The sequence below is a fragment of the Epinephelus lanceolatus genome, chromosome 15, assembly GCF_041903045.1.
Source record: "Epinephelus lanceolatus isolate andai-2023 chromosome 15, ASM4190304v1, whole genome shotgun sequence".
NCBI classification, from domain to species: domain Eukaryota; kingdom Metazoa; phylum Chordata; class Actinopteri; order Perciformes; family Serranidae; genus Epinephelus; species Epinephelus lanceolatus.
Window position 1 is genome coordinate 3,711,303 of NC_135748.1, and position 24,839 is coordinate 3,736,141.

Below are 24,839 nucleotides of genomic sequence, written 5' to 3' on the forward strand. Positions count from 1 at the left end.
ACACATTCACACACATGCATCTTGATCCGCTCAGGAGCTTCATGTTAGTTTTCATTATCAGCTCTCTCTTTTCACATAATTGAGCACAATACACGTTGAGTTGGGCTTGGAGTTCCACAGCGAGAAAGGATGAATACATCATTAACCATGACTTCCCACACAAACACAGTCCTTGGTAAACAGTATGGAGGGAGACGGCGGGCGCGCTTCCACTTTCACAAACTATAGGCCTAATTTCACTTAGCCCTCTCTCGCTCTGCGGTTTGAAAAACTTCCACAAAGCCTATTTAATTGGTAATCCCAAAGACACAGAGACGATGATCAGAATTAAGCTATATCATAGTGCCTTAATGAAAGGAGTGTTTTCCGTCTAATTTAATCAATATTAGAATATCTGCCAATTACCAGCATTATTTTACTTTGCGTATGAAAATCAGGACCCTGCTCATTTATCGTGGCCTCATCTCGCACACTGGTTGCATTACAAATGTGATAACAATGGCTGATTTTTGATTTCACTGTTGAGAAAGAAGAAGAGAGGGTGGTGTCCTAATTATACTCCATTCAAAGTGTTGATGAGGTTTAACTGGCAAAGTTAATTAAAAACTTTATTTTTCCCATTCCCGGTCAAGATTAGAATCATGACGTTTGGAGTATTTAATCAAAAATACATTTAGCAATTAATTAAGAGCTCATATGCATATGTGTATGTTAATTTGTACAATGGGATTTCAATCACGCGTCTTGAGCAAACCTCATCACGGACTTGTTTGTTTTTGTTTCGTATGTTAACCTAAGATGGTGCACGGTACAGTCTGAGCAGCCGTAATGGATATTGGTGGATTAAATCCTAATCTTAAGTCTTTCCCCTCAACCTCCTTTACAGCCACAGATTAGTGCTGCGTATCTAATTTTCCTAGGATTCTCTCATTACCATACTTATCTGTCTGGGCCCTTTTTAATTGGAGATACACAAGACATAAAGTTTGTGAATAGGTTTTTGGATGTTCTCAACTTGAGAGTGATTAGGCAACATATCTGCTATCCACATGGCTAATACACAGGCAATAGAGCCAGTTAAAACTCTGACAGGGAGGGAAAAGAGAAAGAATCGTGCCTCATCTGCAAGTTTCCTCCTCATTCTTTTCTCTTTTCCTTTCCAAGCCCACAAAGGGACTAGGAGAATCAATTAAAGGCACACATAACAGAGAGAGACAGCAAGCCTTTTAGTGCTTAGGTTAATGGTGAGTTATTGTATGAGAATGACTCTGTGAACATTGCTTAATTTCCCCTCCCTCCTCCCCCTCCCTCCTCTCTGTCTCTGTCCTCACTGTGGTTAATAGCTATTTTAAGAGCAATATGATGTATTACTTGGGGCTCTCTCGGGGGATACCCGGGGGGCTCCTGTACTGAATCCATTTAAGTTGGCAATTCCATGGTCACACTCGGCCCTATTCAAACAGTGCTCACTCACACGCCCCCACACCCCCTCCGTCCCCTGAATTTAATGGCAAATTAACCACTTAGAGCTGTCTTTAAAATATGACTGTAATCTTGGTCAAAGGATGAGTAAAAGGTGCAGGTATACAGCACTGGTACCCAAGGTGATAGGTCTCAGGTAAATGGTGGTTAGCAGATACTGTAGCAGTCTCCGAGTGTCAGTGGAATAAAGCTCCATGTGGACCAGCTCACTAAAACTGACATTTTAACCATTTATGTCTAAATTAAAAATGCACATTGTTATAAAAGCTTTATTATTATTTATTTTTCTGCTTGGGAGCAAAACTCAACAACTGGCTAAAAATCATGTGTTTGACATGTTATGAACTTGTTAAGTTGATATGGATAACATGTGAGCAAAGTATTTCAAAGTACAAGTAAAGTACAAAGTATCTTTAGCTGAAAAATGCTCTGCTATGTTTACCCACTCTATTCTCACTTCCAACATGTCAAATACACAGTACACAGTTGCTGTTTTGTCAGTGATCTTGGCATCAGTCACTGAGGGACTATTCAGCAGTATGATACGCACTGGGTTGCAGCAGTTGAAGGAGTAACCAGTAACCCTTCACTACACACACTACACACACTGATGGAACAGCCACCGGGAGCAATTTGGGCCTCAGCAGTGGCGGCGGCAGCCAATTTTTACTGGAGGTGCTGGGGGGGGGGGGCTTGACTATTAATTGGAGGTGCTAAGGAGTTGTGGATATAGCCTACCAATATAAGCACGCAGATTCCAAATCAACAAAAAAATCATGCACATTGTGGAATTAGGGGGACCACCAACAACAAACATCTTTGAACAACGCGTCTTTATTCTAATTTTGCTGGGCTCCACAATCATCGAGGCAACCCTGGATATAGCAGCACCTGAGAGGGAGGGAGAGAGAGAGAGAGAGAGAGAGAGAGAGAGAGAGAGAGAGTGAGAGAGAGAATCGCGCATATTTTCACGGGCCATAATACACACACTGAGCAATACAAAAGAACGACAGCTCACTGTCATAACAGACAGCCGTAAGCCATTTCAGGGCCAAGGACAGTATCCGTGATCAGCCATGGACACACGGACACACTGTTCATGGCCCACACTAATGCAAGACAACAGAGTATAATAAAAAATAATCCCTGTACTTCGCCTATGGCAGGCTAATATATACTCACCACTAGACATCTTTACAGAAGAACGATTTGTTTGTTATTGTGATTGCTGACAAAGACATCAATGATTTTATCTGTGTCCAGATCTTTGGTCCTCCTGGTGTTTATGGTCAAGAATGGTTACTGTTGCGTGTATCGCCACTGCTGTTCCTCAGGTATGTCTTCAAACGCCAGAGGCAAGAGGTGCTGCGCTCGGGCAGGACCTACCGTAAATAATGTATTATCGGGCACCCGATAATACATTATTTACGGCACATTCGCTATTGCTATTCCCTATTAATAATATGACCACCAGATAATGTCACACAATTGAACAAAAACAATTTTATTCAGTGACAGTGAAAAAATATAATTTTGTTTGAGCATTTCTTGGGGGTGCTATGGGCTTCTTTGAGGGTGCTGAAGCACCTCCATGCTCCCCCCAGCGCCGCCTATGGGCCTCAGTATCCTGCCCAAGGATACTTTGGCATGTGGAGGAGCCGGGGATCGAACCATCAATCTTCTGATAAGTGGACAAACCGCTCTGGACTTTCACACGAGAACCAGCTGTTCTTTACAGTGTGAAACCAAAAGTCATTGGAATTATTTTAATAACAATGTAGTCTGCTGTATGTTTAGCATGCTACACTAGTGATCATATGACATATGTCACATTACGTTACATACGTTAGTAACAATCATAGTTGTTTAAAGCCAAACCATAACTTTTTTTCTATAAACCTAACCAGACTGTTGTTGCCTAAATGTAAGGAAGTAAAACTGTATTGTGTATTTTTTAGACACTATGCATGTGACAAACGTAAATTGAGACACCATCCCTGAACATCCAGAACAGATGCAGCAGGGTACCTAGTGTGTCATATTGAGACATGTAGGTCCACTGACAAAGCAGCGGTATTTGAAGAGTTGGGATGAAAACGGGTTGGTTCATCAGCTAGTTTGTTGCTTTTGAAGCCCTCTGACTTCACTGTCAAAATGGTAACTGGTACTGTCAGCAGAGGTCGATAACTTCAGAACCAAAACAAGATAAAAGACATTAAAAAGGTTCATAGAGGTGAAAATGAACTGCTGAGTTAACTGTTGAGTCTCTTTGTATCATTCCATGTCCCATCTCTAATGAGTTTTTTCTTTCTAAAAGCAGTTTGTGAAGTGTAAATCACAGGATTGATAACTGATTGGTTGATCCAGTCAGAGCTGATCAGGGGCCTGTATCACGAAGCAGGATTAATGTCTTAGCGAGGTAACTTCAGGGTTAACCCTGGGTTTTCGGTCTCTCACGAAGCCGGTTCAGTTCTTATCGGGGTAGATCACCATGGTAACTTACTCTGAACGGCTATCCTGTTCCGGAGCAGGGTAAGTTCAGGGTTGAATCTGATCCTATAAAAAGCACCACCCACTGACCAATCAGCTGTTCGGAAAAAAATGACTCCGCTGACAGAAATGCAGCCCAGTCATGACGGGAAGTTTAATTCATTTGATTGATTTTGATTTGAAAGTTTAATTTGAACATTAAAAAAGAAAAGAAAGCAACTACAACAGACAATGAAAAGATTGTTCAAAAAGGAGTGGAAAGAAGTCGAAATTTCATCCCACCCCTTCATAAGAAAGAAACTGATAATTTGCGGACACTTAAAAGCACCATTAATTAGTGCCAACATTTATTTTTGTTGGAGGAAATGATCCCTGTTAAAGATAATGGGCCTAATTGACAGCTTTGCTGTTGGAAATGTGGAAAGTAGCCTATCATGTCTACACTTCATGGTGTTTGAGGGATTTTCCTTTTTGTTTTATAAAGAGGGAGACTAGGTATATTTTTGCGCAGCTGTTAATTTCTAACACAGCTCAATATCAGGATGATTTTATTCAGACTATCAATTTGGTGTTGATATGATTTAATTGTGGCATCAGCTTTAAGCTTTATTGTAGCATATATAACGTTATGACAAAGAAGACCAATTTATCAGACGCAATGATGTTAGACGATAATTGTAATACACGCAATTCATCTGCGCAGCATTGATTTGATGGGATTAAAGGGTGTGATCAGTGTCAGATGTACAGGTACAGGTACTGTAGCTACTTGAACCAGTGATGAGTAATTTAACCTACACATTTTATTTGCTACCTTGTTTTAGCTTGATTTTTCCCTCTCTCCTCCTCTATTTCTTCTTTCCTGACCCGTTTTTTTCCTTCTCTATCATGTGATTTCATTGATTTTTTGACAGGGGAATTTCTTTGATAAGCTTTTAGTGGCTTCTAACCTCTCCGGCACTTTTCTTTTTTTAATCTTGTAAATTTTATACTGTCTGTTTTTAACATTATGTGCAAATAAACTAATCTAAACTAAAACTAAACATTATTCATCCCGTTATGCGTTGCCACGCATGTTTCCTCCTGCTGCAGCTGCCACGGTGTTGGCCTTTTCTGTAATGTTGCTTTTCTCCTCCTCATATTTTAGTAGAATTAATCTCTGATCCTCACATGAGAAATACTTTTTTTCCTCACATATGGCGCTCTGTGAGGACACTCATTGACGCTCAGTGACGCTGCGCTTCTCTCATGATTATGATTGGTTCGCTGCGTGCGCATTCACGGCTCTTGATAAAGCAACCCTGGGTTGAGTTACCGAGTTGATATCCAGCGTCGTGATACCGATTATCCTGATTGCCATTGTTAGGGTTAGTCAACCCAGGATAATAGGTTTGGGTAACCCAGGAAAGGTTGATCTCGCTTCGTGATACAGGCCCCAGATCAGATCTGTGAATGAGAGGAGCAACTGCTGCAGAGGCCAGTGAATGCAAACTTTTAGACACCGTGCAATGAATGGTGAACTTTCACTTTCACTGGCATTCTGCCGCTCTGTCTGTGCTCTGAGTATGCTCTGCGCTCCAAGAGTGTGGTGCAATGACCAACTGAACGATAAATTTATATATTCCAACAGAGCCCCTATTGAAAAGTCCAGCTTTAAAAAATCAATATGTGGCACTAGATGTTGATATTGTGGTGGACTGCCAAAAATGAATGTATGTGAAACACAGACTTCAGATCTCTTCAGGACTATCAGGCTGAAAAACAAGTAATGAGCGTCGCCTTCTAGTGGAGAGTTTATGTCAAGGCCCTGACATCTTATTGTTTATATGCCGAGGATTTTGTCATTGAGAACTCAGGCTGAATGAGGGGCAGTTGAAGTTGTTGGCCTGCAAAGCCCACTGTGATCATGTGGTGTATGTGTAAAACAATACACAGTACAACCCTTTGCTCTGTAAACCCATATTTGCTCATTCAACTTTAAAGAGGCAACAGAGCATCTTGTCGTAAATATATCATTATGAAAATAATGTGGGTTGCACAGGGTAGTATACACAGTAAAATCAGACTATCAGCGTTTACATAGGTTACTTAATGGCTTTGCAATCTTTGCAATAAGCTTCTGCCACCGGTGCTGAAATTTCGCGGAAAAAATCTGCTTTACGGCAGCAAACGCTTCATGTATTGCGAAATTGGTTGGTCAGCCAATCAGGGACTGGAGCTGGTCCTTATGAGGAGTTGGGCATGAGATAGTTGAGTCATGAGCACAATGGCAGATGGACAAAGTTTGGAGACAAGTGAAAAACGGCCTAGCAAAAGAAAACGAGCTCCTCTGAGAAGAGCAAAAAGGAGAGTGATAAAAGAAGAGGAAACACAACAGTAAACCTCAGTCAGGCATTCAAGAGATGGAGGGAGCTCTGTGACCAAAGAGGCTTCAAAACTGATATCCAGCTAACTTTCTTTCTAATGGATCAGTAAGTAACACGGCTAAATGTTAGCTAGACGAGAGAGGACTGTACTGTACTGGCTGCTAGTTCATTCCTAGCTGGCCAGCATTGCAAATCGCCACAACCAGGGACCGGGTAGCGAGTGTTGGTCGGCTGATATCCTCGTTGCCTTTCTACGGCAGCCCTCAGACAGTGATACCCCCCTCCCTTCCTTCTGTTGTCTTCTCACGGAGGCAGCTATCGACGGACATCGCCCAGCTAAGTGAACGCTGAACTTTGTTTCCCAATTAATTTGGGCTCCAACCGGCCGCATTGTTTCCATACAGTACCGTTTATTCTAGAATTGGGACTGTTTATGTGCATATTGGTATAATTCCACTGTGTCTACTGTTGTTTGTACTGATACTGTACGGGAGCGTATCTATGTTTCCCGCTTACACAAAAAAGGTTCTATGTTTCCCGGGTTCTATGTTCCCCGCTCAACCAAGCGGGAAACATAGAACCTTTTTGGGTGGTAAGCGGGGAACATAGAACCTGGGAAACATAGGGATGACCCCTACTGTACATATTGGTATAATTTACTGTGAGTTGTTTGTACTGGTACTGTGCATTCTGGTATAATTATTTGCATTACTATTTGTTTTTTCTTCAGATAAATCTGATAATTGTTGTTCGGTCTCTTTATTCATTTATTTAGTAGAGTGTCCACACACCTTCTCATTCTACATATACATAGAGGTATACTGGTGGCTTTACAGCCTACATTTTATTTAACTTAGAGTCTAATTGAGTCATATTATTGATTATCTCTGATCCCCATGGTCAATTTGGTCGTTGCGACAGTGCGACGCAACACCACTGATGCTAGGTGGCGCCAAGCTAAAAAAAACTAATCTTATCTGTTGCCTCTTTAAATTATTTTGGAAACAGCTTGCACTCAAAACTTTTAGTTTAGTACAATACAGTATCATTAAGGTTTTGAGTACACCAGACACAAATGTGTCACATGACCCTTGTCTGATTTTATCTCAGTTTAACACATCTTGTTTTGTTTTTGTTTTAGCATTTAATTCTATGTGATGTGATCAGGGCTGGCCCAAGCCTCCGTGAGGCCCTAAGCAAAATTTGATTTTGAGGCCCTCTATTACTGCCAATAATACTGATTATTGATCATTCACACACCTAGTTATTTCATGTTATACTCTGTCATTACGGATACACTTGGAATACTACAAGTGAGAACTTTTTGTTGTAGTTAGATTGTAATCCACAGTGATTAAGGCCATGGAAGCAGACAACAGATTTGCAAACTTGCTGAAAAATCTTTCAATTAATATTTGGCAAAGTCAGCAACTCCCCCTACTGGCCACACAGAGAATCAATACATAAAACCTCAAAGAGTAGCCTGGCATGTTTTACCCATTTATGATTTTTAATCTGAAATGGTAGCAAATTCAGCTACACGACCAGCCTGGGTTTGATTTACACTTAATATTCAAAGTGATATAGTACTAAGTGGGATACCAAATGTCATCTAGGCCAACTAAAAGTAACAAAATAAACCAGTCATTTACTGTAAACACAATCTGCTTTATCATTTTTTGTTTTAAATAAACTGCAACACAGAGGGGACAGTGGGCACGGTGGATGGAGCAAAGGATGGAGATGGACCTAAGATGAAAAACAGCAACAAAAGCTAGTCATGTTAGACGTCATATTACACTTGAAAATTATGCTGCTTATTTTCTAGGTAAAAAAAGTACAGCTATAGCTTGTAATAAGAAAACAATCTGCCAGTGGAACAACTGAAAATTGCTTGAGAAGTTCTGACATAATATGCATGTAAAAACATGTCCCTTTTCATATATCTTATATTAGAAATTATTCATCTCAGAATGTTCTGCAGTCCACTGAGCAATTACAAAGGCTGTTTTGTTGTTAACTTACCAGGTAGAGCTGAGGTTGCAGCAGACACAGAGGATGGAGATGGACCTAAGATGAAAAACATGTCCCTTGTCATAATAATTGTATCTTATATTAGTATATCTTAATGAGATAATTTGACTAGAAATTAAATATATATGGTGACAGTTTTTCCCTCACCTGATTCATTAGCCTTGGCTGAGCCTGAGGATGTGGACTGCCCCTGGGCTGAGTCAGTGCCTCCTCCAAAATACTTTAACAGTGCTCCTGGGGAAGTTTCATATAACGTGTGAGCATAATAGGGAGTTGATGTAAAAGGAATATGTTTATTTACTCACATAAAATACTATGCACTGCAGCAAACAATTATCTCAAACTATAAATTAACTAAGTTAATTCATTAATGGAAAAACATGTTGCTAGCAAATGTCACTGCTTCTGTAATTATTGTTAGTTGTTATTAAACATTTGCTATCAAACGTTGTTATCAAAAAAGGTTGTTTTGATGCCAAAATGCGACCCAGAATATATACACCGAGAATCAACTTATTCAAAGTAGGCTATTACACAAACACAAAAATGTTGCTATCTAATGCTATCTAACCTACCAGTTAAAAGAGAAATTTCTCTAGTTTTGAACTAATGTTAGCAAGCTAATTTGCTATTATAGGCTAACGTAGTTGGAACAAAATATCAACAATAATTAGGGACTTTCCTAATTTGAGGAAACTTTTTCAAAATCTCCTTGACACCAAACGTTACATTACCAAGGGGGACAGCTCTCCATTCCAAAACCCCGCCGTTCCGAACCACCCCCACTCCGTAACTGATTTTCAAGTCCATATTGAGTTTCCTGCATCAAACACTGCTGCCAGCTCTCTGGCCGCACTCGCACAATTCTGAAATTCACTGTAGGACAAAAGCTTGAAATTAACGTTCAACTCATTGTTTTTTATTGAAAATATGTCACTGTCTTCATTTATTATGTATAATTTCGCTAGCAGCAAACACATTTAAAAGGAGACGCTTGTCAAGTCTTTTTATGCGCGCTGTCCGTGGTGCTGAAATCCCCATTCCCCATTCCCGGCCCATTCCCGGCCGCACTCCCGGCCGCACTCACACAACACGTATCCCCGTGTTGTCCCCCCCCTCTGGTCAGACAGACTAGTGATAATCTGGCTTCTGGTCGGAGTAAATATATTAAATGCATTTATAAAAGGGAAAGGTGAAATCAGTCAGTCTGATTGTTTCTTAACTGTGACATAATGAGCATATACCCACGGCTACAATTTTAAAGCCTTATCACAGCATATCACCAGCTAGAAGCAACGATGTAGGCCTATTCATGACAACAATAAGCCGAGTGGAGCTGTAGTTGCAGGGGGAGGCTGGTCGGAGCGGATCTGTGATTGAGTGTGCGGCTGATTGGAGGCACCTGTTGACGAACTGCGGGCGTTGTCCCCAATATTCGGAATAGCGGGGCCTTTAGAAAAAATGGGAAACCTCAGCATTACGAAGAATGGAAGTCTATTTTCGGAAAGGCGGGGTTTCGGAAAGGCGGGGTGTAACCATTACCAAGACATGCAAACATCCCTTTATCTTGTCGTTTTTTTCTCCTCTTCCTCTTTCTTCCTTTTTCTTTTTTCTGCCCCTGAAGGGTATGTCCTTTTTTGCGACATCATTAAGCTTTCCACCTGCTCCTAGCTCCTTGGATGCGCAGTGCGCACAGCTTAATTGCTCTTGGAGGCCCCCTAGTGGTCATGGGGCCCTAAGCAGGTGCTTAGTTCGCTTATGCCTTGAGCCGGCTCTGGATGTAATCATAAAAACATTGAGTACACAGTTTACTTTTTTTAATGTCATTTCATTCAGCTATAAAAATATATTATTGTGAGCATGGTTTCTCAATTGCTAAAATAAGGCAGAGAGATGAACACTGACCCAGGAAGTGCTCTTTCTTTCACCTCAGCACAACATTATGACGTTATTACTGTGTCACTAGTACACTAACTGTGTATACAACTTAACTCATGGTGCAAAATATCTTTTACCACAACATTAACTGTAACCCATTAGAAGCATTGTGAAATACATAAACATTTATCACTGCGTAATGGGTAACATGAGTGACTTAGAACACATTTAAACACAGTTTTCTTCAGTTTATGGCCTTAAACACATCTTCTCACAGCATGCTGGGAAACTCCACCCATTTAGCCACAACATGCCACAATATGTTTAGTGCACAATAATTGAGTTGTTTATTGGCCTTAAACTAAGTAGGCCAAATCAGCTTTAGAAATTTTAGTCAAATGAACTCAAAACTCAAAAACTGTTCACTTAACATAAAAAAATATGTCATGCTCACAAGGGATGAGTTTATGCCTTAGTGAACTAAGGTTCACTTCATCACCATGGTGATGAAGTGAACCTTAGTTGATTTTTTTTATAAGATTTGTTTTTATTTTAAAGCTGTTGAAAATATATTTTTTCAATCAGCTTCCTATTGGAAGTGACAGTCCAACGTGAATACACTTTTACACACTTATGTTTTTGTTTGTTTCTTTCAGAGATTTCTATGTTTCTGTTTGTGTCTTCTCTCGCTAGTTTGAAGTGGGGAATTGCTTGCGTATGCTGCCAGGGCAACATAATTACATTGCTTATGTTGCCACAGTCAATCCCATTTGATCAAACCACACCCACCCAGTTCTCATAAAGTACATCAGCTAAGATTTTCATAATTAAAATCTTATTCATGTAATATTTGCAATGTTTATCATCATTTTATCATAATGATTTAATATTATAGAAAAATAATGAAGAGAAAAATGTAAAGTTTGTAAATAATTTTACAGGTATTTTTACTATATCAAACCAATATAAAATATTGTGACAAAAAAACCCAAAACACTCAAACCCTCACAGCACTACTGTTTCAAAGACTGACAATGAATTTTGATGCTCAAAGATCAATTTGTTACTCTGTCTGAGCATACCTAGTGACCCCACATGGGGACTCCACCCTAATATTGAAAAACCCTTTTAAAAGATCATAATTCAGGGTGTAATTGTGAAATTGGTATTGTATTTTATGTTTATTTTTTATCTTGTAAAATTGTCATATTAAGATAAGTATTAGTATTAAACATTGCAACACCTAGTCAGTGGCAGACATTAACAATAAAGGTAGTTTATAGATGTAAATATACCGTTTTCTTCTCATTCTCGCAAATGCAAGAATACCTTCAGTCATGCATACACACACACACACACACACACACACACACACAAACACATGCACAGGGACTTCGTCATGCAAAAGTGGGGGAATCCAGGGCTCAGCTGTTTGGGCCTCCACACATGGCCAGTAAAGAAGGGGGAAAGGGAAAGTGGCCCCAAGCAAGTGGGCTCATTGAAGGGTGAAGATACCCAGGGAGGGTTCCTGGGGGGGTCTAGCTAAATTATAAGTTTAAGCCTTAGGTGTGCATGTGTGAGTACATGGGGAAAGCATGCCTCTGGTACAAGCCACATCTTTGTGACTATTATGTTTCTGTGTGTAAGTGTTTGTAGCATGTGTGTGTGTGCTCTGTGTGTGTGTGCATCCTGTGTGATCAGGGTTTAATGGCGGCTGCAGCCTCGGTCCCAGCCTCGGTAATGAATGAGCTATTACCTAATGAAATCTGAAGAATGCTTGGCAGCGGCGGGCCAAGTTGGCGCCGCGCACCAGGAGCCTGTTCCAACACGCAGCAGCGATGCCATCGTATTTAGGACTGCCGTTTGTCGTCATGTGAGATGAGGGCCAATGTGTTCTCTGCCCTGATTGTTTGAGTATAGTATCATTAGCATGCTGGCTTTCAATGACTCTTTCATCCCAGAGACAAGTGTTTGTTGAATGCTAACCAGGGTTACGCCGGTCAAAGGCTTTCCAGCATTTGTGATGTAATTACAACACAGACAGCGCATTTTCACACCTTGTTTCCTGTTAGATTTTCACACTGTAACTTAAATGTATGATGATTTCTGTCTAGTCTAGACAGTGAAGTTACACTTGATGGCTCCATTTAAGGTTCATAAGGATTTTTTCCCCCTTTTTCTTAAGGGTGGGGGTATAGGCTCAAGGATGAAAAGAATTTAATGATGCACACATGAAAAGTCATGCACTTTTTTGTACATTAAATCCTGCACTTAACTTTTTTTTCTTCTTTTGCTTGGAGGCAGGTTTGAAAATTAGGGGAACAAATCAGTTTTATTTTTTTTCCTGGTCTCATACAGTATGATGAAGGTAAGAATGTCCACCCCCTGCTGCACACACACACACACACACACACACACACACACACACACACACATTTCATAATGCTGTAAGGAGGGCCTTAATGTGTTCCACAACTGCTGATGAAAATGTGCCTGAGTGTGTGTAAAGGGGTGTGTGTATATTTGGGCTTGTGTACTCATTCACACACATCCACATGAATGAGTAATTGCATACATTGAGCACATTGGCAAAGGCATGCTACACACACACTCCTCCCTGAATACCACACACATACACATTAAGAAAGTTTCTCTCTCTCTGTCTCTCTGTCTCTCTCATAAACACACAAACACACACACACACACACACACATAAGAACATAATAAGCAGCATGTGTGTTGTAGAAAAAGTTTGCTTACTTTGTCAATGTCATCATACTGCCCTCTTTTGTCAGTGTGAGTCAAAACAAAAAATAAATCTTTCCTTTCTCTCCCCTCTTCCTGTCAAGCAGCGTTTTACTTTAACCATCATTTAATGCTGCACTGAATGTTTGTATTGTTGTTTGCATTTTTTTTTATTATTATTATTACCACTTACGCACACCTACAGTAGTAACTGGTGGCACACAAAGAGTATGTGTGTGTATGTGTGTGTGTCTGTGTGTGTGTACATAAAGAATCATCCAATGACTGCAAATTAGAATGCAAGTGGCAAGGAAAAAAAATACCCTCTGCCCCATGATTTAAATATAACCCTGGTTATATATGCACAGCCAAGTAATTGTTAATCAATAGCGTATTGAGTTTTACATCCAGTCACTAACCTCTGTGGCTTTACTGATCCGCCTGTAGTGTCCTGGTGTCAATCGCGTCGGCCAGTGATCGTTTAAAGGCGATGTACGGAGATTTTTTTTAAAACTCTTATAGACTTGCATTCCCTCATAATAGTCTCTAAACTAAATTCTAAGCCACAAATCAGTTTCTATATGATGACCAAGCATTAATAAATAGGTGATGGATCTTTCTTTAGTGTTTTACAGATCATGGAGAGTGTATTTGTTTAGGTTTTACCACTTCTTAATGAAATAAAAATACAAAACAAAAAACAGACTCACAATCAGACTGTATTACAGTCCTATTTTACCAAAGACAGGAGAGCATACAGCAAGAGCATTTTTGAAATGAATTTTATTGAATTAAAAAAAAAAGCAAGAACATTTTTGAATTGTATGGAGTTTATTATAACCATCAATCAACACTATCCTCACTGTTACATTATGAAACAACAGATGCTGTACCTGTACATGTTTACATGTACACTCAGTAATAGGTACATCTAGCTAATATAATGCAGTCTACTTTAAAAAAAAAAAAAGCCAAATTCGATGATTTTATAATGAACAGTTCCAAGATCTATCAGATAAATCCAGGCTACAGCAAACAACTACTGTCAGTATAGATTATGATGATACACATCGCACATTAAGAAAAGACAAGTAAATAAACGTGTGTTTTCTTAAGTTGCTTTGTGTTGAGCTGTCTATTCCTGTCCAACACCCCAAATATATTTTGTCACATTAGGAAAAGAGAGGAAAGTATTGCTCACAAATCACAAGCTCAGACTTGGGAATGTTTGGTATTTTTGCTGGAAAGATGACTTTATCCGTAATAAAGAGTAGTTGCTGATTAATTTTGCTTGATTGCCTATTTAATAAATTAATGAATTGACTAATAGCTCAAGCTCTAAATCAGATCCAGGATCAGCTTTTTTGACCAAGTATGTGTGTACATTCAAGTAATATGACTCCAGTTTTTTATTGCTGTCAATGATACTTAACTACTATAAACATTTGACTTAAACATACAGATAGATAGATAGATAGATAGATAGTGTAACAGTTTGCTTTATATACAGAAGGTAGGTGGAGAGGATAGTATATATGGTGTATACAGTGTGCTTGGATTATGTTTGACAGATACGTACATGTTAACGGTATGTCAGGTAAAGCTTTGTTTGGATCTGTCATGGCACGCCCTGTGACCTCAGCCCCCTGTGTACACCATACACTTAAAAAAAAAAAACAATTAATAGGGTGAGGGGATAACGCTTAAAATAAAAAGGTTTTCAGCAATACATTTGTTTAACATGTTTTAGTGAGTTTGCAACTTATTTTAAGAAGTTAGTTAAAATCAAAAAACATTTTTGAGTAGGATGGAATTAAAATAGATAAGTTAGAATATATTAAATAAAAATGTTTGCTCAAAGCAAATCATGTTGGTTGTACTAAACAAATTGAGTTTGTCAGACTATAGAAGACTCATAGGATTTACACCATAAGGCCAGAGTTGGAACTACTTAAAAAGATGCATGCAAATTGTTATCTCAATTGTTTTCAGTTAAACCAGTGGATTCTTCTTCAGAGTATATATTATGATGCATACATACAGTTTTGCTCTTAACTCTTGACACCGAGGTACAAGTCATCAAATGTCAAGCTAAAAGAATGTTAATTAGTTGTTTCACTGCCCCCAAAGGCTCAAAATAGATAAGATTTGACAAACAGTATGTTGATTATTTAACTTTTTTTATTTAACTTTTTTTAAACTTTATTTTAAATGCAAAAATCCATTAATTGTGCTCCTAAATGCTGGACTGAAAATAAACAGTTTAACTTTTCCTTTTAAAAAGAAAACCCCATGATATTTTATTTTCTAAAGTTGATCAATTTTGGATTCACTTAATTCAAATCAACTTTACTGTCACTATACAGTACAGTGAAACATGGTCTTGTCACTCCTACATGATGCTTAAAACTAGACAAACCAAGAGGTGAACAAATATACTCTGTAATTAATGGTAAATTATCTAAGAAAGCAGAGCAGTTTGAAATAAAGCTGAAGAATTTGAACATATATACTGTGTATATTTGTATTAAATTCTTTATAATTTGATAATAATTTGATTGAATAATTGAATCTGTGATCCATCAGCTGCATTTTGAGGCAAAGCAACTATTTCATGTCATGCACTGAAGACATGGCAGCTAAGGAGGCTGAGAGCTGAATCCTGCAGTCTGTTCCTCACTGAGGGGAGTAGTTTTATAGAAAAGGGCTCCCCCATTGGACACATGCGGTACAGCCCTTCCCTCTCCTCACAGCTCAATCTTTCACATTACAGTGTCACTGCTGTTGGAGTAATTTCCACATGTATTCTTTTGACTGGAGAGAGAGTGGTGGATTTTTGACCCTATAATCCAGCTAAACTGTGGCATCAATCAGAAGAACCTTTAAAGCAGTCAGAGGCAGGTTCAGTCTGCTCTAAGCAGTCGTGGCATTGATTGAAAGCTCCAGGAAAGGAGGAAAGGTGACAGCGAAGAGGCCCGACTAGTTGCTGCAACTGCCTCCACATGGTATGGGGTCATTCACACTTCTTGGAAATGTTTTGATGCAGGAAGTCAGAGAGAAGCCAGACGTGCAATCACCTGACGTGTTACAATCCCAGGATTTTATCTTCAGTCCCTCAGAGGTCCCTGTAAATTCACAATCCTCTTACTGGTCATTGCTTCTTGCGCCGCTAATGCCATTAAAAATACAATCCACAGCGGTCTATCCACTTAGGAGGACAATGGCTCTCATGAGCTGACCGCTGGGATTATATAGAGTAAATCCAGAGGGGGCAAGAGGTGAGAGTGATCTGTGGCTACAGACAGGGATGCAGATTTTCGGGGGTTCTTTATCTTACTGTGTCTGAGTTTTTAGAAACTCATTGGAAATTCAGATGTGGGATTAGGAGAATATCTTGAAAGGCTCAGAAAGTCATACTGTACATTTTTTTCTAGTTTGGACAATAAATCCACCTGACTTTGATGTTTTCTGTATGATTTATATGTCCTTCTGTGGCTAATCCCGTTAAAATTTGTAAATCTTAGTGAAGAACCTATCCAATCAACTGTTTGTATAATATCCAACGAATAAGTGCCTAAAAATGACATATCATCCTTAACGTACAGTTATGTAAATAACGTAAAGTTACAGAGGTTAGGTTTAGACAAGTAAGGTTACTGTGATGAGGCTTAGCAGAAGAAACATGATGAGGACGTACCTTGACTCAAAGTTTACTCCACTCAGAGTTCACATGGTTCCGAACACACAACTCCAGGGGAAAGTACCAGGGGAAAGTATACGTTTTTGTGACCCATCCACCAACCCAACTTCCGTCTTGGGACTGCTTCCTTGTTTACTCCCGTCACTCAGTGCATTGGTCACATGATTTTGGGATATGTATGAATTTGGGTGCATTACTTTTTGTAGAAAAACACATCAACAGTTTATGAGAACAGCCTGATCTAATTACTATGCTCTTGTACAGCAGGTGATGCAAATCATCTGAGATTAGGGTAGAAAAGGAAATATTTTATTTATGTGAGTTTAAACACAAATCTCTTCGCTAAAAAAACTTCCATCAAACCCTTTGCAGGACCTGCATTCTGACTATTTGCACTGTATGATTGTTGTTTGAAATACATATAACTAATTGGCTAATTGTATTGCACAAACCAGACGACAGTACTGTAGTTTAACTTGTATACAGTGACTCCTAATTTCTATTTTTACACCTATTTACACACATAATAGCAACATCACTGCTGTTTATCCTTGTCTTACTTTCTTTGTTTAGCTCTAGGTCTGTGTTCATTTCCTTCCTGTTAGTTTGTTTTTTGTATTCTCTGTACAATGAGAGCTAGTGAAAAATGGAGTCAAATTCCTTGTTTGTGTTGGCATACTTGGCCAATAAAAGGGATTCTGATTCTGCTTTCAGGAGGGTAATGCACACTGTGGCAACTGCAGGGCCCTATAATCCCCTTTTCCCTCTCACATACTGTCATTATGTATAGTTTTTCTTTGCTGGTGGAGAGTTAAATAATGGATGGAAAGATTGATACCACTCTTAAACCGTATGTACCTGTTATATAGAAGCTACACCTAGCAGCTGGCAGCTCCACACAAAGACTGCAGGCAGGGGGAAACAGTTAAAGCTCACCATGTCATATCTTGCTTTAATGCGTGCAAAAATCCCCGACACATTGTGGTTTTACAGGGGTGGGGTGGGGGGTAATGTGCTGGGCTCTTTCTGGGCCAAGAGCAGCACCTTTCTGAAGTCTTTCAAAGGATGTTTACAACTGCACAACCTTTTGGAAAATCATTTGCCTTCATTTTCTCTTACAGATAAGTTTGGCTAACCTGTCACCACATTCCCAGATCTCAGCAGTTAACAAATACATAAATTGGCCAAAACTACTCAACATAAGTTCTCCTTAAGGTTAGACTCTCCTCTGTTACATCTAAGGGCTTACATTTGAACTCCACACACAGTCCAACTCCGGTCACTACCTTTTCTAAAGGCTGCCAGCTTAAGCTCACTGATTACCATCTTAAATTCTGCTTATTTAATCCATTAAAAACCCTGAAGAATAAAAATGACACATTGTGTTTTGGGGGTGGGGGGTTCGTGCCAAACTATTGCTTGGCCAAGAGCAGTACCTTCCTGTAGTCTCTCAAAGGATGTTTACACACGTACAAATCATTTTGCCTTAATTATCTCTTCCAAGTAAATTTGGCTAACCTGCCACCACATTCCTAGATCTCATCACTTAACTAATAAATAAAAAATGGCCAAAACTACTCAAGATAAGTTCTGCTTAAGGTAAGAATCTCCTCTGTTACATCTAAGGGCTGATATCTGAAGTCAAAACAGTTTAACTGTGGTCACAATCCTTTGGAAAGGCTGCCTGTTCCTGAATCTTTTCCTTTTTTCTCTAAGGGGAGCTTTTACTGTCTTTGTGTCATCCTATGTTCTTTGTTGTTGTCAGTAGCACATCATAGACATTGATGGTACATGCTAAAGGGCTCTCAGAGGACTTGTGGTCTGAAGAGCTTCAATAAGAGAGTTCAAGGACCAGCTAAAGGCCTCTTGACCTCCCCTCCCTCTTTTCTCTGTTATTACCAGCTCATATTTTCCAAGCCTTGTGTGTCACATGTGTCAAACGGAATTCAAGCATTAATCCGCCACTGCTATGGTGGGCAAAGTCCTTCACAGAGAAGCCAAGCTGTTGGACACTGAGCCCTTTGACGGCGATGCCCGCCATAGACAAAAGGGGCCTCTCTTCCGCTGTCAAGATAACGCCACAGCAGCTATTGTAAAGTCACAAGGCTATTGTGTAGTTGATTTCTCCGCCGGTTTTGCAAAGGCCCGCACAGTACAGTAGACACAGAGAGACACACTCCAGCAGAAACACACACAAAGACGACGAGAAATGTGACAGAATTGGACGCTTCTACTCCTCTGAAGACGCTACTCGGAGGAAAAAAGACGGGACAGAGGGGGGAACAAAAGAGGAGCGTTTCAAAAAACACTTCTGAACGCTCAGATCAAAGGCAGCCGAGGAAAGAAAAGCGTGTGTGCAGAGAGGAAAAAAATAAAATCATAAATAGTGGGTAAACAAGGCGAAATGGAGTGAGTGGTTGAGCGAAGCTAGGAAAGAGAGGTTTCATAGCATCTTAACCACGTCCACAAGGTGTCTTTCTCGCTGCACACACGAGGCCAGGTTATCGCATGGTAGAATTGACTTTTCTCCTGGTGTTGTGGAAGGCCGGCAGGTGTTTGTGTGGTGCAACGAGGCAGCTGCAGCAGAGTGAGGAGATAACAACCAGGAAAACAAGCCCACATCCTCCTCCACCTCCTTGTCTTCCTTTCTTCGCTTTCGTTTTTTTTTCTTTTGTGAGGGGGGGGTGCTCTCACGGCAGCGACAATCAGACAAACCCACAAGGTCGCCTCTTTCTCTTTCTCTCACCAGAGTGGTACCACAAGGCCGCCATAAGAGACCGATATCCACCTCAGTACTATAGTCATTTGTCCCAGTTGAGAGGAAGGGGCCGGAGAGATTTTGCAGAACAGGCAAACTGGGAGTTTAAATTTTGCGCCTTGTTTTCTACAAGCACCTTTCTTTTCCACATATTAGAGCAGGAGACTATCATCACTACTGTGCCTGCCTGTGTGTGTGTGTGTGTGTGTGTGTGTGTGTGTGTGAGCATGCCTGGCTCTGTGCTCATCTATAAGTCTGTTTACTTCCTTAATACAGATGCAATTTTCAACATTTTGATAGTTAAGAAATCATTGACTTTTTTATATACTTGACAAATTACAGTTTTGTTTTGGTTGGTTGCACACCATCACTCACATTTTGTCTTTATAATATAAAATAGACTGATGGTGCATCACTGTCTCTCCCATGTCACTTTCTAGTGATTATCGGCAGCAATGGAAAGAAATACTTTCTGAATATTAGAGCTGAGAGGTCAAATTTACAAATTATTATATATATTATTTCCTAAAAGACACTGCCAGTTCCATATCATTTAGCCTACTGTTACCTGAAGGTTGTGCATTTGAGATTATCTGTGCAGGGAGACAATTTTATGGCACATGTTAGACATCTGTAGGTGTTTTGTGTCTGAGTGAGTGTATGTGTGTAAGTGTCCAAATGTAGTTATATTTATTCATCAACTGTGAAGTTGGGAAACAAAAGAGTGAAGTTTTAAGCTGGCTGCATTACAGATACAATGTAAAACATCTGTTTAATGCCATCGTTGGCACAGAACATTCCTAACAATACATAATTAAAAAAATGCCTTTAGCAAATCTTCAGTGAATGCAGGGGGGAAACATGTTATCTTCAAACAAAATATGGTATTTTAGTCTTATCGTCAAAGGTTTTTTTTTTTTTGTTTTTTTGAGAAAAAACTCCCATTTTTGACAAAATTATAACTAATGGCTTCACTTACTTGCATTTTCAAGAACTTAGAAGATAGTCTGTTCAAGCCAGTGCTTAATTAATACAAATAAATGTATTTAAATGTGGGATTTAAAGGGAACTAATGACACCAAATCACGTGAATTCTGCTAGAGTCAGAAGCTAAGTTAGCAGCTTCTGCCATGGTTCTCTGTTAGGGTAGTTATCTTTTCTTTTAGCAGAACTAATTTGGCAGTTTTTTGGCGGGCTTTTTTGGCGGGCTTTTCTTTTATCCATTATAACTGCATTTAGAGACTGCCTCATTTATGAGGGACAACAAACTGAATGCCAAGATGTAATATTATCATACTTGATTTGTGCACATGTTCTAAATGCTGAGGGGGACATGTCCACTGCGTCATCCCTTACACCTGTGAATAACACGGGACATGGTTAACCCACCAGCAAGCATTACCTTGTTTTAGCTCTGTTTTTTTTTTGTTTTTTTTTTTTGCATAATAAATAATTAGATGCCGGGTGGTAGGTGTTTGCAGTTTAGCTTAGTTTTTAGACCATTTTGCCAATTTTACATTTTGTTTTTACGAAAAAAAAAAAAAAAAGATTTCAGTGGTTTTTGTGTGATAAAGGAAATGTCCAAAATGTCCCATTCTGGTGTAAATTAATATGTGTGTTGACTTTGTAGGACAAAACAGATAAATGCTGAACTTTGATTTTTTTTTTTTTTTTTTTTTTTTTTTGAACTTTCTTGACTTCATCCACTTCAGGTGAATTGAAAACACACTTTTTTGTGTTCAGACTGCTGCTTCCTCCTGTGAATATGCTCTGTACTCGCTGATAGAATTACACCCAGATTCCACTTTTGATCACAGAGGGGAGGCAACAATAACACATAATGAATACAACCACCTAATAACCAGATGCTGGAAACACTCCTCACACAATTTAGCCATTTCACAATCAAATGGGAGCTTCTCGGGGGCAAATTCTCTTAATAGCACTGCGATACAAATTGACCACGCTGGAGGAATGGCAACAAAAACACACTCCCCCATCAGACTTAAGCTTTCCAGGTACAAAAGAAACAATCAGCAGTATGCAGTTTTGGGGCTGCAGGGTTTCTGAAGTTTTTTGTTTTTTTTTTGTTTTTTTTGGCTGACCTCAAACTACAAACTCCTACTTGTGAGACAAAAAGTGTCTGAACACACGCCTACCTGCTGTATCTGACTGCATGGCAGATTAACAGCTGTTGTGCAGATGCTGCTGCAGCACAATGCACAAAAAGATATTGTTTGCTTTGTTTTAGCTGATGATTTAAGGCTAATAAACAGTCACTCTTTCCTTATCCTGTATTGTTTTTTACCCATGCATTGCATTGTCAGACTGAAAATCCAAGATAATTGATATATCTTTCTCTTCTTTTTCCTTTTTTTCCCTCATAGCAAAGGCAGTTCAATTATTCAATCTCTTGACTACCGAGAGAGAGACAGAGAGAGAGACAGAGAGAGATCCTACATGACACAAAGCCTTAACACACACTGTCACAGTTAATGGAAGGAGCAATCAAATATTTTACAGAAAACCAAATATGCAGATGTGTCGGCAGCAATTTAGCAAGACATATTTTAGAGCACGAGATCCGCAAAAGGAGGGGAAGAGAGAATGGGAGAAAAAGAAAATGATACCGGGAAAAATTGAATGAGACATTTGATGAATATTCGCCCATTGTTCCTAGGAATGTAAGTCGCCACCTTCTTCAGAGGATCAGAGGAGGAAATAAGTCAAGCTCCTCAGAGCGCAGGGTGTGGCACATCGGCATTAAGTGGCGTAATTAATAGTATTCTCACATATCTGGAGAAGTTATTAGGGTGCACCTAAAGAGGCACTCGAATTGCACTTCAAGATTTGTCACTTCTAGCAGTCGTTTAATAGCTCATTTGAAACTGTTGACCCCAGTTAACAGAACAAGCCCATTTGAGCTTTTAGTGAATTAGTTCAGATTTAAATGGGCTAAATTAAATCCTACTCTCCTGCACACACACACGCACACACGCACACACACACACACACACACACACACACACACACACACACACACACACAGACACAGAGGCATTTTCATCTTAAAACATCTCCAATTAACTTAATATTTGCAGCTTATTATCATAAAAGAATAACTGCATTTAAAGTCAATACAGAACATTGTGACATTTATCTTTTTCTTCATTAATTTCATCCACACCACTTTCCTCTCCTATCTCTCTCCTGGTATCTACCTGCAGACATTTTAATGTACAGATAAAAGAAATAAAAGATAATCTTTGATAAGCATCCACTGTCAAAAATAACCTGAAAATATCAGCAAATGTCACATGTAGGGGGGAGAAAAATAACTCGATATAATACACTTGAGGAAATATTTGCCAATCTAAAAATTTCATATGGTAAATGTTAACAGTGAAACAGTGTGCTGCCAATAGAATCCAATTAAAGAAACCCTCGCAATGTTTTTGAAGATTTTCACAGGAATGCCAGCAACCGGAGATATCGGTGCATAAATTAACTGCAGCGGACTTAATTACACAGGAGGAAAGCAAGAGGTAGAGAGAAAGAAAGAAATGTGGGCAAACAGGGAGGAATGGAGGTGTGGATATTTTTTTTCTCTTTTTACACGGATAACTCGAAGTTAAAAAAAAAAAATCTTGGAGACACTCACCCTGCTTTAGGCTCCTCCATCTGTTTCTGCCACACACATATACTCACAGCACTAAACACATACTCTTCATTTGGCCCTGCCGTCCAGCAGAAGCAGGTTAAAGGTGTCTCCTCTCGTGGTTCTGGTCGTCCCTCAGTCTGGAAATTGTCTTTTTGAGAAACACACACACACACACACACACACACATACACACACGCACACACAGTCGTATCAGCTGTCTTAAGCAAAGAATATAAACAGACTTCCAATGTACCTCCTAAATTCAGCCTCAGAAGTTTGTACACAACACAAAAAAGCTGCATGTCCCCCCTCTGTGAATCAATTTCTTTCTTTTCTTTACTTCTTTTTCAGTAGTAGGGAAGGGGGGAGGGGGTCTTGTTTTATGCTTTGCACATAAATGCGATGCATAGACTCTGCTAGCTCATATCTGCCTGTATTGTATGTGGGCGGGTGTAAATCCTCATCTTCCTGTATATCCATTAGTAATGCAACACTCTAAAAATAAAGTGCGCCCCGGCATATCAGTGCCTATGAACATGTTGCCTGTGTAATCACATTTTATATACTTCTTTTTTATCTGTTGTTGGAGAGAGAGAGAGAGAGACAGAGAGACAGAGAGGAGGGATGGAGGGGAGTTTTGCAGGTGTCTCTGTGGTGGATTGCGGCTGCTGCAGCTCTGCATGGGTGTATAGATGGCGGTGATAAGCCAGTTGTGAACACTGGGGTTTTACCTTCTTACCAAAAACTAGTATTATACCAGCAAGATGGGCTATATTGTGTAAGGTGAGATAAGCCCCCCCCCCCCTTCTTTTTTTACTCCAGTTCTCCTCCATCCCTCCATCCTCTCCTCTTACTCGCTGCCGCACTGACACAAATCAGCATGCTTAGAATAAACTGCATAAGTTATCAGCTCCTTGGAAAGCAACGCATAAGGGGAGAGCAGCGGCAGAAAAAAAGAGGAGACAGAGAGAAGGGAGACTTCTATCACTTAATGAAAAATAGCATCCCTTTTGGACAGAACTTCATAGGGCTGCAATCAAGCCCTGGCCCCCACTTCTTGACGTGCAATCCAGGCAAATCAAGTCAGCATCTATTAATAATATTTCCCTGGCTCCTTTCATTCCAGCGCGTGTCCTACCACTGTCAACGCTGTGATGGAGCACTGCCTTTATCTCCACCCCGGCCTGCTCTGTCACAGTGATAAACAATTCTAACAAGAATCAGAATAAAGATCTCCCCAGTAGACTCCCGGAGATAGAGGGGGCCCTTTTTTCTCATTTTCTAGACGGCAAAATTTAATCTAGTGCCTAGCCCCCCCTCCCACCCCCCACCCCTTTCACATACACATATACCCCACCCAAATTCCCCCCTTTCTTCTCCCCTCCCTCGTTCCTCCTTCTTCCTCCTCTACCGCCCTCACCATCTTCCTTTTTTTTCTCCTCTTCCTTCTTCCCCACTCTTTTTTTTTCAAGCGTCACATTCAAAGAGATGCAAATTTTCTCAGAGCTGGGACCTGATGGAGTTGGAGCGCAGAGTGAATGTCAAAGGGGGTGGAGGAGTGGAGTGGAGGAAGTGTATGTGTGAGGGTGGGGGGACGTCAATCCGTTAGTCACTGGTTGTCGTTCCGACACTGAATCAGGATGAATTGTTGGTGGAAAAGGTGGGGCTTGTGTCCTAACATCCAGAGCTGGACAGCTGCCCTCACCTTCCTCCTGGAAGGAAGGA

The 24,839-nt window shown here is 39.9% G+C and overlaps 1 long non-coding RNA gene across 1 annotated transcript; it reads right to left on the bottom strand.

Moving 5' to 3' along the window:
• Positions 1 to 8,361: 8,361 nt before the first annotated feature.
• LOC144466928 (uncharacterized) lies at positions 8,362 to 23,870 on the bottom strand. Its single transcript, XR_013493320.1, has 3 exons — positions 23,115 to 23,870; positions 8,520 to 8,606; positions 8,362 to 8,408 (listed from the first exon to the last, which is right to left on the bottom strand). It is a non-coding gene; the product is annotated as an uncharacterized LOC144466928 (long non-coding RNA).
• Positions 23,871 to 24,839: the final 969 nt, after the last annotated feature.